This window comes from Grus americana, chromosome 10 (assembly GCF_028858705.1).
Source record: "Grus americana isolate bGruAme1 chromosome 10, bGruAme1.mat, whole genome shotgun sequence".
NCBI classification, from domain to species: Eukaryota; Metazoa; Chordata; class Aves; order Gruiformes; family Gruidae; genus Grus; species Grus americana.
The window spans coordinates 14,263,302-14,275,621 of NC_072861.1; the positions used below are offsets into that span (position 1 = coordinate 14,263,302).

General features: G+C 39.7%; 1 long non-coding RNA gene across 2 annotated transcripts in view; it reads left to right on the plus strand.

The window, feature by feature from the left end:
* The window catches only part of LOC129211014 (uncharacterized), a 235,432-nt gene that overhangs the window by 40,241 nt on the left and 182,871 nt on the right, over positions 1-12,320 (plus strand). For both annotated transcript variants that reach the window (XR_008578706.1, XR_008578707.1), the window contains exons 4-5: positions 1,091-1,130; positions 1,442-1,486. This is a non-coding gene — a long non-coding RNA (uncharacterized LOC129211014). The remainder of the gene's footprint in view (positions 1-1,090; positions 1,131-1,441; positions 1,487-12,320) is intronic.

Genomic DNA, 12,320 nt, shown 5'->3' on the forward strand with positions numbered 1-12,320 from the left:
GTCACCCTGAAGGATTAGGTGCTTAACTTATCCTGCCTGAAGAGATACATTTATAATTTAGGCAGCTTTTTATCTAACTATGGGGCAGCCCTTGTAAGTTTTCAAAGAAAAAAATATTAAGTTTTAATGAGAAAACCTGTTAAATTCTAACTTAATTTTAAATATTCTCTCTCTATTTCTTTCTCAGAGTATGGTAAGAAGAAAAATGAGAAAGTAATGGTTCAAATCCAGTCATATGTGTAGAAGAAAAGGACATAATGATAACAGTGGGGTTGATAGTGAAGAAGATATCTTTTGCTCACTGAGTCTCCGACAAGAAGCGAGAATTAGCTTATTTTACACTGATGCATCTGTACCCGTGCATACACATTCTCTGTGAGAGTGAAACTCCTGGTTGAGCTCTGAGAAAGCAAACCAGAAAATTTTGGTTATAATAGATGTTCAGCTGAAATTTTTGTCTGCTAGGCACATCAAAGACAAGAGACGAGAAGTACAGAAATAAAAGAACTGCTGTGGATTTTCACTTTTACATGGCTTCCATCCCTTTGTTCCACAGTCCCACTAACTGGAAAAACTACAGTGAAAAGTATCTTCAAGTGGCAACTTCTTCTCTTCTGATCAGTTTTTACGTGTTGTAGAAACTGAGGTTTAGGAATGAGTTTAGTAACATAAGGTTTTCAGGATTTGCACGATGCGCCATAATCAAACTCCTTGCATGGCTGAACTGTCAAAGATTGTCTTCCCTACAGCCTGACTGCTCCCTATGGCCTCTCTGTTCCCCACTGATGTCCAGGGGGTTCCTAGTGCACTGCCTGTGAGCATCAGGATTGTGTTTACAGCACGATCCACCATGGTGTGTCTCATAGCTAGACTGAAAATTTTGGATGTAGCTGAGATGTCTACGACATCTCATCCATTTGGTCTCAGATTTATGTCAGGATCTTGGCTTACAAATTTGCAGACTTCTGCAAACTTCTCTAATGTCTTAAAAACACAGTATCCTTTTGTGGTAGACTTGACTGTGCTAGTAATGTTTTGGCTTGGAGCTGAATGACAACTTCTTTTCATCTTTACTTTTCTTTGCTTACAGAAACATTGATGTTATTAGAACATGGCTCCAAAGGATTTTGGTAAGTTTTCAATTAGTGGATTTGCAATGAATATTTTACATATGACATCATAGTTTTTTTCTAGGCCAAGACACTACTATGTGAGGTCAGATTAAAAATACTAAGCTGAATTCATAGTTACCATGTTAACTTTTAAACGAACATTTATGGAAAAATAATAATTTACCATTAAGATACAGAATTTGGTTTTGCAGCCTCTCTGCTGGTAAAAATCTTGTTGAAATTAATTTGCAGCAAGGTGTTATGCTATGAAAGATTACCTAATATCACCTAAAAGTGACTGGGATGTCTCTGTCTTTCTGCTAACACAGGAGATATTAATTCCTGCCCTGATGAAGAAACTGTTGTGAAGAAATGTAAGTTCAATAATTTCATGAGCTTACTGCTGTGTCCTTCCTGTTTTCTTTCAATTCATCTTGCAAATTGCTCTCTTTTATTGCTTTTAATTTCAGGAACTCTTTGTGATTTGATAGTATTTTCTGACATTCACCATGAGATGTCCTATGCTGTGGCTACATTAGCAAATAAATCAGCACAATAGGGGCAGACTGGTTGACTAAAGAAGCTGGTGCTGAGGCTTCTGCATCCACGCTACATGTTCTTTGGAGATTTTTCTTCAGAATAAATTCAGTTTGGTCTCCTGGACTAAATTTCCACATCACAAACATGGTATGAAGCTGTCTAAAGGAGCAGCTATTGGTTCAAACCCTTATGTCCCTGTAAGTTGGTTAACACCTGAAGACAGTTCAGTGCTCCTGAAAGCAATCAAACAGAATTGCACTGTCAACCCCACCAGCACACCATTTTTTTTTTAAATTCTGCCAAAAAGCCAGAAACATTTCTGTTTCAGATCAATTTTTTCCTCTTTTTTTTTCCCCCTAAACCACAAAATATGAAAATCTATTTATTCACTTGCTGTTTCTTATATGATTTACTAGCTTCAGATGCTGGATCTTAAATTCTGATCTTCTCCAGGGTAAGGCTGTGTGAAAATCTTCTGTCAAGCAGTTTTGGTAAATCAGAGCATTACATAAATAAAAGGAATAGAGCTCAGAGCATAGCTGCTTCACTGTTCTCATTATCAGCCAGAAACAGCTATATTTTAAAAAGATTCTTGTCCTCTGCTTTTGGTTCCAGTCTGAACCAAGAATTTCAGACACTTGACAAAACATGGAGAGAAGTGAAGTGCAAGTACAGACTGTACTATAGCCCTTGCTGCATCTGAACCAGTTACTGGCGATGAGAATCTGATATGATGAGGCCTTGTGGTCATGCATGAGCAGACCTCAGGGGGACAAAGGGAAGCCAGGGCTCTGCTGAAGGACCCTCTGAAGTAGATTCAGCTGCAGCAATGTGAAGCACCACCAGCCTAGGCTATTTGCTTTGTGCTGTCCCTTCCTGCCCTTTGTAGGGACTCCTTGCCCTTGCAACGAAGCAGGAAAGACATATGCCTGTTGTCTCTGCAGTTCAGCCTGCTCTCCAAGTGCAACCCACTTTCTTTGGCAGTTTAAACTAAAATGTCAGTTCTAAGCAGAAACCCATCTTATCCTGCTATATGGCTCTGGAGGCAGACACAAGGCAGAGCAGGGTTCAGCTGCTGGCTGCCTTCTCAGGAGTCTGTCTGACAGAGCTCTGATATAAGCAGGCTTAATTCAAGCATACGAGTGCATCATTTTGCATCTGCCTTATCTCTTTAAGGTATGTATTTTAGGGAGGTTGTTTGTAATTGTCATGGTTTAACCCCAGCTGGCAGCTAAGCACCACACAGCTGCTCACTCCCTTCCCCACAGTGGCGGAGAGAATCAGAAGGGTAAAAGTGAGAAATCTCGTGGATTGAGATAAAGACAGTTTAATAGGTAAAGGAAAAGCTGTGCACCCAAGCAAAGCAAACCAAGGAATTCATTCCCCACTTCCCATTGGCAGGCAGGTGTTCAGCCATCCCCAGGAAAGCAGGGCTCCATCACACGTAACAGCAACTTCGGAAGACAAACGCCATCACTCCCAACATCCCTCCCCTTCTCCTTCCCCCAGCTTTATACACTGAGCATGATGTCATATGGTATGGAATATCCCTTTGGTCAGCTGGGGTCAGCTGTCCCGGCTGTGTCCCCTCCCAGCTCCTTGTGTACCCCCCGCCTACTCACTGGTGGGGTGGGGTGAGAAGCAGAAAAGTCCTTGGCTGTGTGTAAGCACTGCTCAGTAATAATGAAAACATCCCTGTATTATCAACTCTGGTTTCAGCACAAATCCAAAACATATCCCCATACTAGCTACTATGAAGAAAATTTAACCAGGAGTCACTGCTATACTGGTAACTTGACATCCCTGAACTGGAAATCAAGCTAAAACCAAATTCTCCCTGGTCCTTTAATATCCTACTACACTTCCAACAAGCTCCATTGTTAGAGGATATTAAAGTGCTTTGCCGGGGGGATGCTTCCATTCTGAGGTAGTACATGAAGATCTGGGTTTGAGAAGGTTGACTGATTTGTCCAATATCACAGTTCAGTGGCAAAATTTAGTTCCCAACCCCAGGTTCAACCAATAGTTATTGCTACCTCTCTTAGGGATTAGTTGATTTAAGTAAAGTGTCATAAAGCTGCATTATTTGAATGAGCTAATAATTCACAACTACCCTGGAGTAGCTGGCAAATCTGCAGCAAACAAACAAGCAAAGAAAAAACTCTTGTCACAATTTTCCATGTGAATACAGACATGGCAAACTGCACTAAGACGATGAAAGGGGTAAACAGTCCTACAGCACATCTTTACCATGCAATCCAGTTTGACACAATCAGTGCTCCTGGTTTTTGTGGGAGCTGTTCCTGGATTTTGTCTGTCTACGAGGAGACAGAAATGCTCTGCCCTAGGGAGAACAATTGAGGGGAAAAAAGTGTTTCTTAAAATCCTCAGTAAAAGCCTCTCTGCTTTATCTAGAGCTCATTAGAGAGTTTAAAGAAAACCCAATGTCGTGTTTAAATGCTTCTCCCCCCCCCAGTTTTATAGATAGTTAAATGGCACACAGGTTGTGGCTGTCTCAGCCATCAAAAGCTAAGAAAGGAGGTTAAAAGACCCCAGGGATCCTTCACATTAATTACTACCACTGTCAGTTGGTGTGAAACCATGTTTGGGCCTTTTAAAAAGGAAGAGTGTGTAATTTGTGCTTTCAGTTTGGGCTGAAACAAACCCTGTGCATACTGATGGTATATACTCACATGTAAAAATGACTAATTTCTTTCCACTGAATTCTTCTAGTTAATCTGGAAAAATTTTATGGGTAAGCCCCTCACCCTACCCCAATAATTCCAAGTGAATTTTAGCAAACTGAATTGGCAGAGTCTGTAAAACTGGCTTGAATTAATTGGAAGCCTAATCCACGGAAATTCATTAAAAAATGCATTATTCACTCCAGTGTAGCAGCAGGGAGGAGAAATGAAAGAAGTAGAGAGGAAAAGCAGAAGCAGCACCTAAGGCAAAGGGCTATCATTTGAATTTCATAACTGAGGGTGAAACAAAGACACATCTTTGTCCAAATAAACTACCTTCTGAAAGGGAAAGTCTGAAGAAAATGTAGAAGTATGCAGTCTGAGCATCGGGGCTGGTTAGACTTTGCATCTCCCATCGTTTACAGTGGTGCACAAGAACAACCAACGTGAAATGAAGTTTCTATAGCACTGCAGCACAGCCTATGGGATACGTTTGCCCCACGGTCTGCCACTCGATTTTTCTCTTGTGTTGACAGCCTGCTGAGAGAGACACACACAAAATAAAAATTGAGGTGCACTACAGCCACAAGAATACTGGTTTGAAATCCCTTCTCATACCAGCATCATGTCCCATGTGATGGCAAATCAAAAAGAGACATTATATGCAAGCTACTAAACACCTGTATACGTGCAGAGAAGTGGCAAAGGTTGAAAAGATAGCTAGAAATTACCTGGAGTACGAAGATGATAATTATCTCGACAACTGGTGATTAGCTTGCATTACCTAGCAAATATATCCCAGGAGGCCAGAGAAAGAGAATGGGAGCTGGAAAGAAAACAGATGAAAACCTGTTCTTCATTTTTAGTTGAAACGCCATAGACTATAGCATAGTCCTATCCCTTCTCGTTAAGACTCGGTGTTATAATCAGGAGTGACAACTTCAAATTTAGTCCTCTCCTGAGTAGGAAATATCCAGAAAAATGTTTGATGCTGTTCCATTGAATGGCACAGGTCCTGAGCAGGGCACTGCTGCTAAAACTGACACAGTAAAATGGGAGAATGGCTGTCCGCAGGACTAAAGAGCAGAACAGGCTCTCTGGGGCGAAACGAGTGCCAGGGCTGAGTGCAGGAGGGGGATTGGACCAAGCTGCTGAGCAGAGAGGAGCAGGATTAGGCCTTTTGATAGCAGTGAGTTGTTAAATCAGCTCAGCCATCTTCTGAATCCTCATTTTAACTTGCCCTGCTCCTGTAGTTTCACTTGGCTGTGTTATGCTTGTCCTAAAGTCTTTGGTACTATTTGCACGGTATTCATGCTTTTTGAGAAGATACCACTTATCTACCCCAGCAAGGTGCATAGTTTGCCTACCAGAATTTGGCACATAGATACTTGTTTATCACAGGAATTCAGTGTTTCAAAAAAAAGAGAGCAGATAATGGAAGTCTTCCTTAGAGGTGGGGAAACTGAGAACAGAGTCTTCTGCTTGCAGAAATACAAACTCTCATTTTCATACTCAGCAGAAGTGCAGAGAAAGTTGAAGCATGGAGCTGGCTTACTATTTTTAATTAGTATTGCATCCCCAATACACTATGACCTGCTTTTTGGCTTTGCTATATATGTGTTTTATGATGTGTAATCTCCCAGTGTCTGTTTCCGTCACCTATAAATTGGGCTACATGCAGACGTGCTGCAGGGCTGTACACAGGCGTGGGGAGGAGGAGGAGGCTGTGCTGCCTCACAGCCACTCCCCATTGCTGCTTGTAATTCACTTGTAAAACTGCTCCTCTACTTACATGTGCACACCTCGCGGGGGGATGTGGAGGTTAATTAATTGCTGTTTGAGAACTGCCTTAAGATCTTTGGATGAAAGTGCAACTGCATATAAAATGATTAAATTAATTTTCAAGGTGGTGTAATCCTTATACACACAAGGAAGGATAATGGCTATATCCACCTTCTGTGCTGACCTTCACAGGCACACACGTGAAGCATTTCTGTGTTCCTCATGGGGAGCAGATAGGGTGGAGGGCAATTTTGTTGTGACCCGAACTATCTGCCTGTTGCTAGACTCTTTTGGAGGTGCCTGCTTCAGAAAGACTTAACATTTTAAAGACTACAGCTGACTGATGGAAGCCATTTGCCGTGCCTAACACAGGTTATTTCATGTTTGGTGATGGGATGGGATACAGGTGTGTCATAGAGCAGCAATCCTCTGCAAAGAGCTAATGAAGGTCCTAATTGCTTAGACTTGAGTAGCTGACTAGAAGCAGCTGCTGCAACATCATGGCCCTAGTTAAATGGGGCAGGAGGGAGAGGTATGGGGCTGTTGCTGGAGGGAAAATGGAGGAGGCAGGATGCAGTGTGAAGGACAAGGCACAAAATTCTCTGCTGCTCACCAGGTATTTGTGATGCTGAAGTCAGAAGAAGTGGAGTAGAGGGCTGGGATGGGTTCTTCTACCTTTTCAGCTTAGAGGAGAGCTAAAGAGGCAAAGGATGAGTGAAATCTGTGGTGGGGTATGGTACGTGGTGCTCTGGTTTTTGGTACAGGGAACTGATCCTTTTTTGCTTTGGGAAGGATGAGTCCTTCAGAAGGACGGAAAACAGAAAAGTTTGTGGGTTTTGTGCCCAAAATATGATGTGAAGAGATTGCCTGTAGGTACTTTTGGGGCTTTTTTGTAACTTAAAACTCCTTTGCTGTGAAAATGCTGTAAGCTTCTCTAATATCTGGTATGTTTTATTAGAAAAAAAACATGTATGGGTAATAATCTGAGAAGCTGGCCACATGTCTGGTCACTCTGGAAAGTAACTTCTGCTCTGGTTTGCAAACCTACATCAGTTGGGAAGCATTTGCAGAGGTCAATCTCCTTTTAATTCTTCTCTCTGACAAAATTTCTTTCTGTAATGTTGTTTCTCAGAAAGAACCAAAAAAACTTTCAGAATTCAGGGGCTGAGGAAATTCATATCACTGTAGTCCTTGTTCTCCATTTCTACCATATTAGAAATCCTTCTGTGTGTGTAGCACTAAGGTTGTTAGGAAAGTAGAAGGGAGCGTTTCATCAGCTACCTGGATGGGCTATTTCTTATTGGCAGACACAGTCATATCCTGGTTCTTCTGATCAAAAAACCAAGCAATAATGTCTAGTTAATCCAGGTTTTACTGCTACAACCCATGAGTCTCTGACCAGCTTTGTATGTGATAAAAGCCTCAGATGCTTTTCAGGTCCCTAAATCCAATTGTTAAGGCAAGATTGAAGTTTTGGTTTTTACTTAATATGTTGGGGCAAGGAAGGATTGATTAGTTTTCAGGTACCTTTCTGGTGGTATGCTGTGATTGGGAAAACCCTTACTAAATCCCAGCAGTAACCTGTTAGTTACTAACAGCGGGGTGCATTGTAGTTGTACTCCAATTTTGCAAGGACCCATATGCTAAATTCTATACTAGTTACTTGGTTTAAACCTATTTAACTGCAGTTTTGTGTAGAATTTATCATTCAAAGGGGAAACAATACCGCAATAGGATTTAATGAATTGTGCACCTACGAATGCAATGTAGCTCACAAAATGTTCAGACAAATGCATAACTGCTTGTCCTGTAAATGCAGCAGTAGAAAGCTGTGCTCCTTCTCTTTTCTCAAGCATGGTTAGAACCTGCAAATTAGCTTTCAGAGTGACAAGGTAACCATTAGACATTAATGGGAAACAGATGCGCAATTGTGTTGGGTTGCAGTTTTAGAATGCCTGGTTATGATTCAAGGGTTTTGCATTTAGTAATGTTAATTTGAAGGTTATCGTTGACCTCTTTGGTGCAGGATCAGACCCTAACTGCTAATTTACAGGTGCGAGCAAGGCATGGTGCTTGGAGCTATGCTACCAACCATCTTCTTGAGGAAGGAACCTAGTCTGCTGTTTATTTTAGTTCTGTTGGACAGTAAGATTAGATCTTGAGATTAAGCTAAATAAATGGTTCATTCATCATTTATTTATATCCATATTCATAGTTTAAATCAGGGTTGTTTGGGCTTGTACTACAGATGCTCTCTGGTTCCTGGAGCAGGGGTGAGATGGATAACCTAAACCAGGAAAAAAAAACAAAACCAAACCTCATGCACAGGGCAAATAAAAACATCAGAGATCTGGATATAAGGGAAGAACTCTGTGGGGCAACTGCTAATACAGCTAAACTTTCGGGGCTTTCCCTGTTCCCTGGGGAAAACAGAGCCCTTCCTCTTTGGGCTGGTCTGCAAAACAAACATTTTGTGATTGCTTCTCTTGATAAGAAAAAGTTACAGCAATGACAAAGCACAGCCAATAAAGGAAAAAAAAAAATTAAAGAGAGAAGGAAAGGTGAAGTAGAGAGACAGAAAAAGAGGGTAAAAGACAAAAGGTGAAAAGAGAGAGAAAGGTGTCAGATTTCTTTTGGCATTCATGTGCTCTGTACATAGAGTTTGAATATATTTTCCAGAAGAGGATTTCCCCTTACATTTGCAATTCAAAGCTTCTAGCAAATTCCACTGTTTCCCTTGGCACTTCTTCAGCTCCTGTGGATTTTCCAGTTCTGTTTTTCAGATGCAGTGCAATTGTCAAACTGAGTTGTTTTTTCTTCCCTGAAGTAATGTGGCTTAAGGTGTACTGTGGCATTCCTTAAGATTTTGGTTCAAAAACTGAAAAGGTGCAGGGACCTTGTTCTCTTCTGGATTTCTAGTTTAATTCATGGTCTTTAGGCCTCCTTGGATATATGACAATGTTGCCTTTCTCTACTTTATTCCCTTGTATGAATAAATGAATATGAAGATTTGGGATTCTCTATGGTATGGGTAGATGGTGATACCCAACTATTATGTTCAAGTAAAATACCAGTAATGGGTGGTTGGGACATGGTCATAAAAATAAATATCAAAGGGGAGGATATATTTGGAATGGTAAGTAGAGAAATAAGAGACTTGCTACACTGCTGCCTTAGGAACAAAAAAACTTCTACCCCCCCATTGTAACCAATTGCATCTCCCCTGTACGCTTATCCAAAATGTTGTTCTTTGCTAGTCATTTTGAAATCACATCCATAAGAAGATGAGAAATGTTGTCTAACCGTAAACAGTACATATGGTAGTTTGCTTTATTTTTACCTCTCCTAGTGTATAAAATTAATGATTTTTAACAGAGCCTTGCTTTACATTATGGTGTTAACAAGCTGAAAACATTTCATATTTGTCAAAGCAGGACTGCAAAATAGAACTGTGATCACTAAAGCCTGAATATCTGGAGAGAACCTTTACGGTGGAGAAGTAGCTAACATGTGGCTCTTGAAAAGCCCACATGCAGTGAAGATGTGTTAAGAAAGTGAAAATTGTTTCAACTTGTTCTGAACTGAAGCAGGATCCTGCTAATGGATCTATTACTGACATGAAGATATGCAATAATGGTTTTTCCTAATCACTGCTGTGATGGGCTGGTGAAAGTATTTGGGATAAGCTGCAGTAATAGCTAATTGTATGTAGAGGCCCAGCAGCTTGACGAGGCAAAGGGTTTCAAAGGGCTGCATGGGAGAATTCACTTCACAAGAGGCCCCTTTCAGATACTCTCCAGGTTTGGAGCTCCTTTCCTTTTAGTACACATTCTGGGAAAGCACTTTTATAATCCTCCTTTAGAGTTATTGCAAGCAAATGCAGTGATGGTTCAATGAAAAAGCATGAAAACAGTAATGGAATTTCTTTTCTTTTTTTTTTTTTCTTTCTTTCCTAATAGGCCCTTTAGAAAGTCAGACCATATGTGTAGAAGCTGCATTAACTAGAGGCCAGGTTTGGAAAGAACTGTGGTAAATTACCAAAATGAATTTGAAAGTAAATCTAGAAAGCACACATTCCAGGTCTAAATTGGTACTTAAAAAAATAAATCAGACCTATAATGATTTGGTATCTTATGACAGTTCAAATCATGTTTGGTGCTAATTTTTATAAGACTGAAACTTATTAGGCAGAAAGAGTATTGTTAGTAAAAGTTTAGAATGCTGCATATTTCACTTTGAAATAGCTCTCTTACAAGAGAAACATAATTTTATGTTCTCTGAATCTTAATATGTTTATTGCAGAAAATGATTTTTTTGGTAGACTATGTAAATGTTCTGGATCACTTACATATGAAATACATAAAAGCATTAGACTGGTTTATGTAGTTGAAACTTAGAGAAAGCTAAGACTGGGGGTAGAGGGAGAAGGCATTTTTTCTCTCTCAATGCACAAGGATTTTTTAAAGTTTTTGGTCTAAAAGTGTTTCTCTGTTTATACTTGTTCCTAACCTGTCACAGGTACGTGCATTGTAGGGCTGTGTGTGTGTATTTTTCTCTTTTTTCCTTATGTAAGTAGAAAGGATGAGTGACTACAGAAATAATGGGCAAATCTTAGAAAGGGTTTTATGCCCAATACAAATAAAGGCCTCTGTTCAGATGTGAATTTTGTGGGTATTACATGACTCTTCTGTTCAAAGGTCTCTGAAAACTGTAATTTTCACTCATTCATAATAAGAATCTATTAGCTGGTTGCTCTGTGGAAGGGAGAAGAGCTGTTAATTCCCTATTTAATTCAAATAAATGATGTCAGAATGGTTGGGCTAAACAGTGTATTTCAGAACAAATATGCATTGCATATATAGTGTGATTGTGTCCTTTGGAGAGAACATATTTATTGTTTCCCTCCCCAAGCTGCTGTTAGTTACAGCATGGTCTACCTGGTTGAAGTAACACCTCTTTTTCTACTTTCCATTAACTGTTTTTTCAGATTTGCATGTGATCCTTTAAACTATTCTGACAGAAAACCTGCACAGCACAATTTGCAGAACTGAAGTGTATCTTTAATTCAAAAACTTTGGAGCAATTTAAACTTCTCTGCAGCTTGTTTATTTTTTAATTCAGTACTGAATTAAATATTCTTATTACAGAAACATCTTGGAAATCACCAAACAGACCATGTTAGTGGAAAGTAATATGAGAAGTATAAAGTGCAGAAGAATTTTGCACATTATACAATTCTCCTTATCTATTATAAAATGCACATTGGTCTTGCCTTTTAGGTTATAAACTCCTTAATTTTTTCCTCTTTTTAACCTGTTTTCTAGTGTTATGATTTTTAGATGGCTATAAAAAGGCAATGTTGTGTGTTACATTTTAACCATCTCAGTAGATCAATGTGGAACCACTTTCTCCTGTTATGGGTGCTTTGCCTTTGGGATTAAAATTTTCTAAAGGTTCCTGCAAAAATCATTGAAAATAAAAAAAAATTGAAATGTTGCTGCACATAATGATTTGGAAAAAAATTCAATTGATAAGCATGTTTAAGAAATAACTGCCCTTTTCTAGCTAGCTTCAGGCAGAGGGAGAAGAGAATGGAAAAGAACAGCTGAGAGAACATGAGCTGCTTTTTCTTCTGGGGTGTGTGTTTAAAATCACTAGTCTCTAGTGCAAATGGTTGGTCAGGGAAAACAGGGTAGATGTGCTACCTTTCTATGCTGGTCAGATTAGAAATAGCTGCTATCTGATGAATGAAACCTGCCAATGGAAAAAGCCCAGAGCCACATGGAGTGGAAGAAAAGCTTGTGCTGGTAGCTTCCACGGCTGAGACATACTGTGTTACTGTTTCATTCCACGTGAAACAGCAGCCTTGTAGGAATAAATGATTCTTCTTTAGCATCCTTATCTCAGAATACATCTGACTCCTCTATCTTAAATTACTGGAAAATGACAGCCTTTCAGTAGAGAAATTAATTTTAGGCATGTACTTTAATCGCAATAAAAGGCAATGTTTATTTAGAAATGTATTTTTCCATATCTTGCTATTTTACTGGACACCCTAATCGAGCACAGCTCTCTGGTTCCTTGTGGCATCACGCAAATTAGCTAGAAATTCTGCTGTAAATTAACATAGATTTGGCTACAGATGGAACTGCAGGCGAGTCATCATCATTATGGTTTAAACCTATTAATGTTTACAACTGTT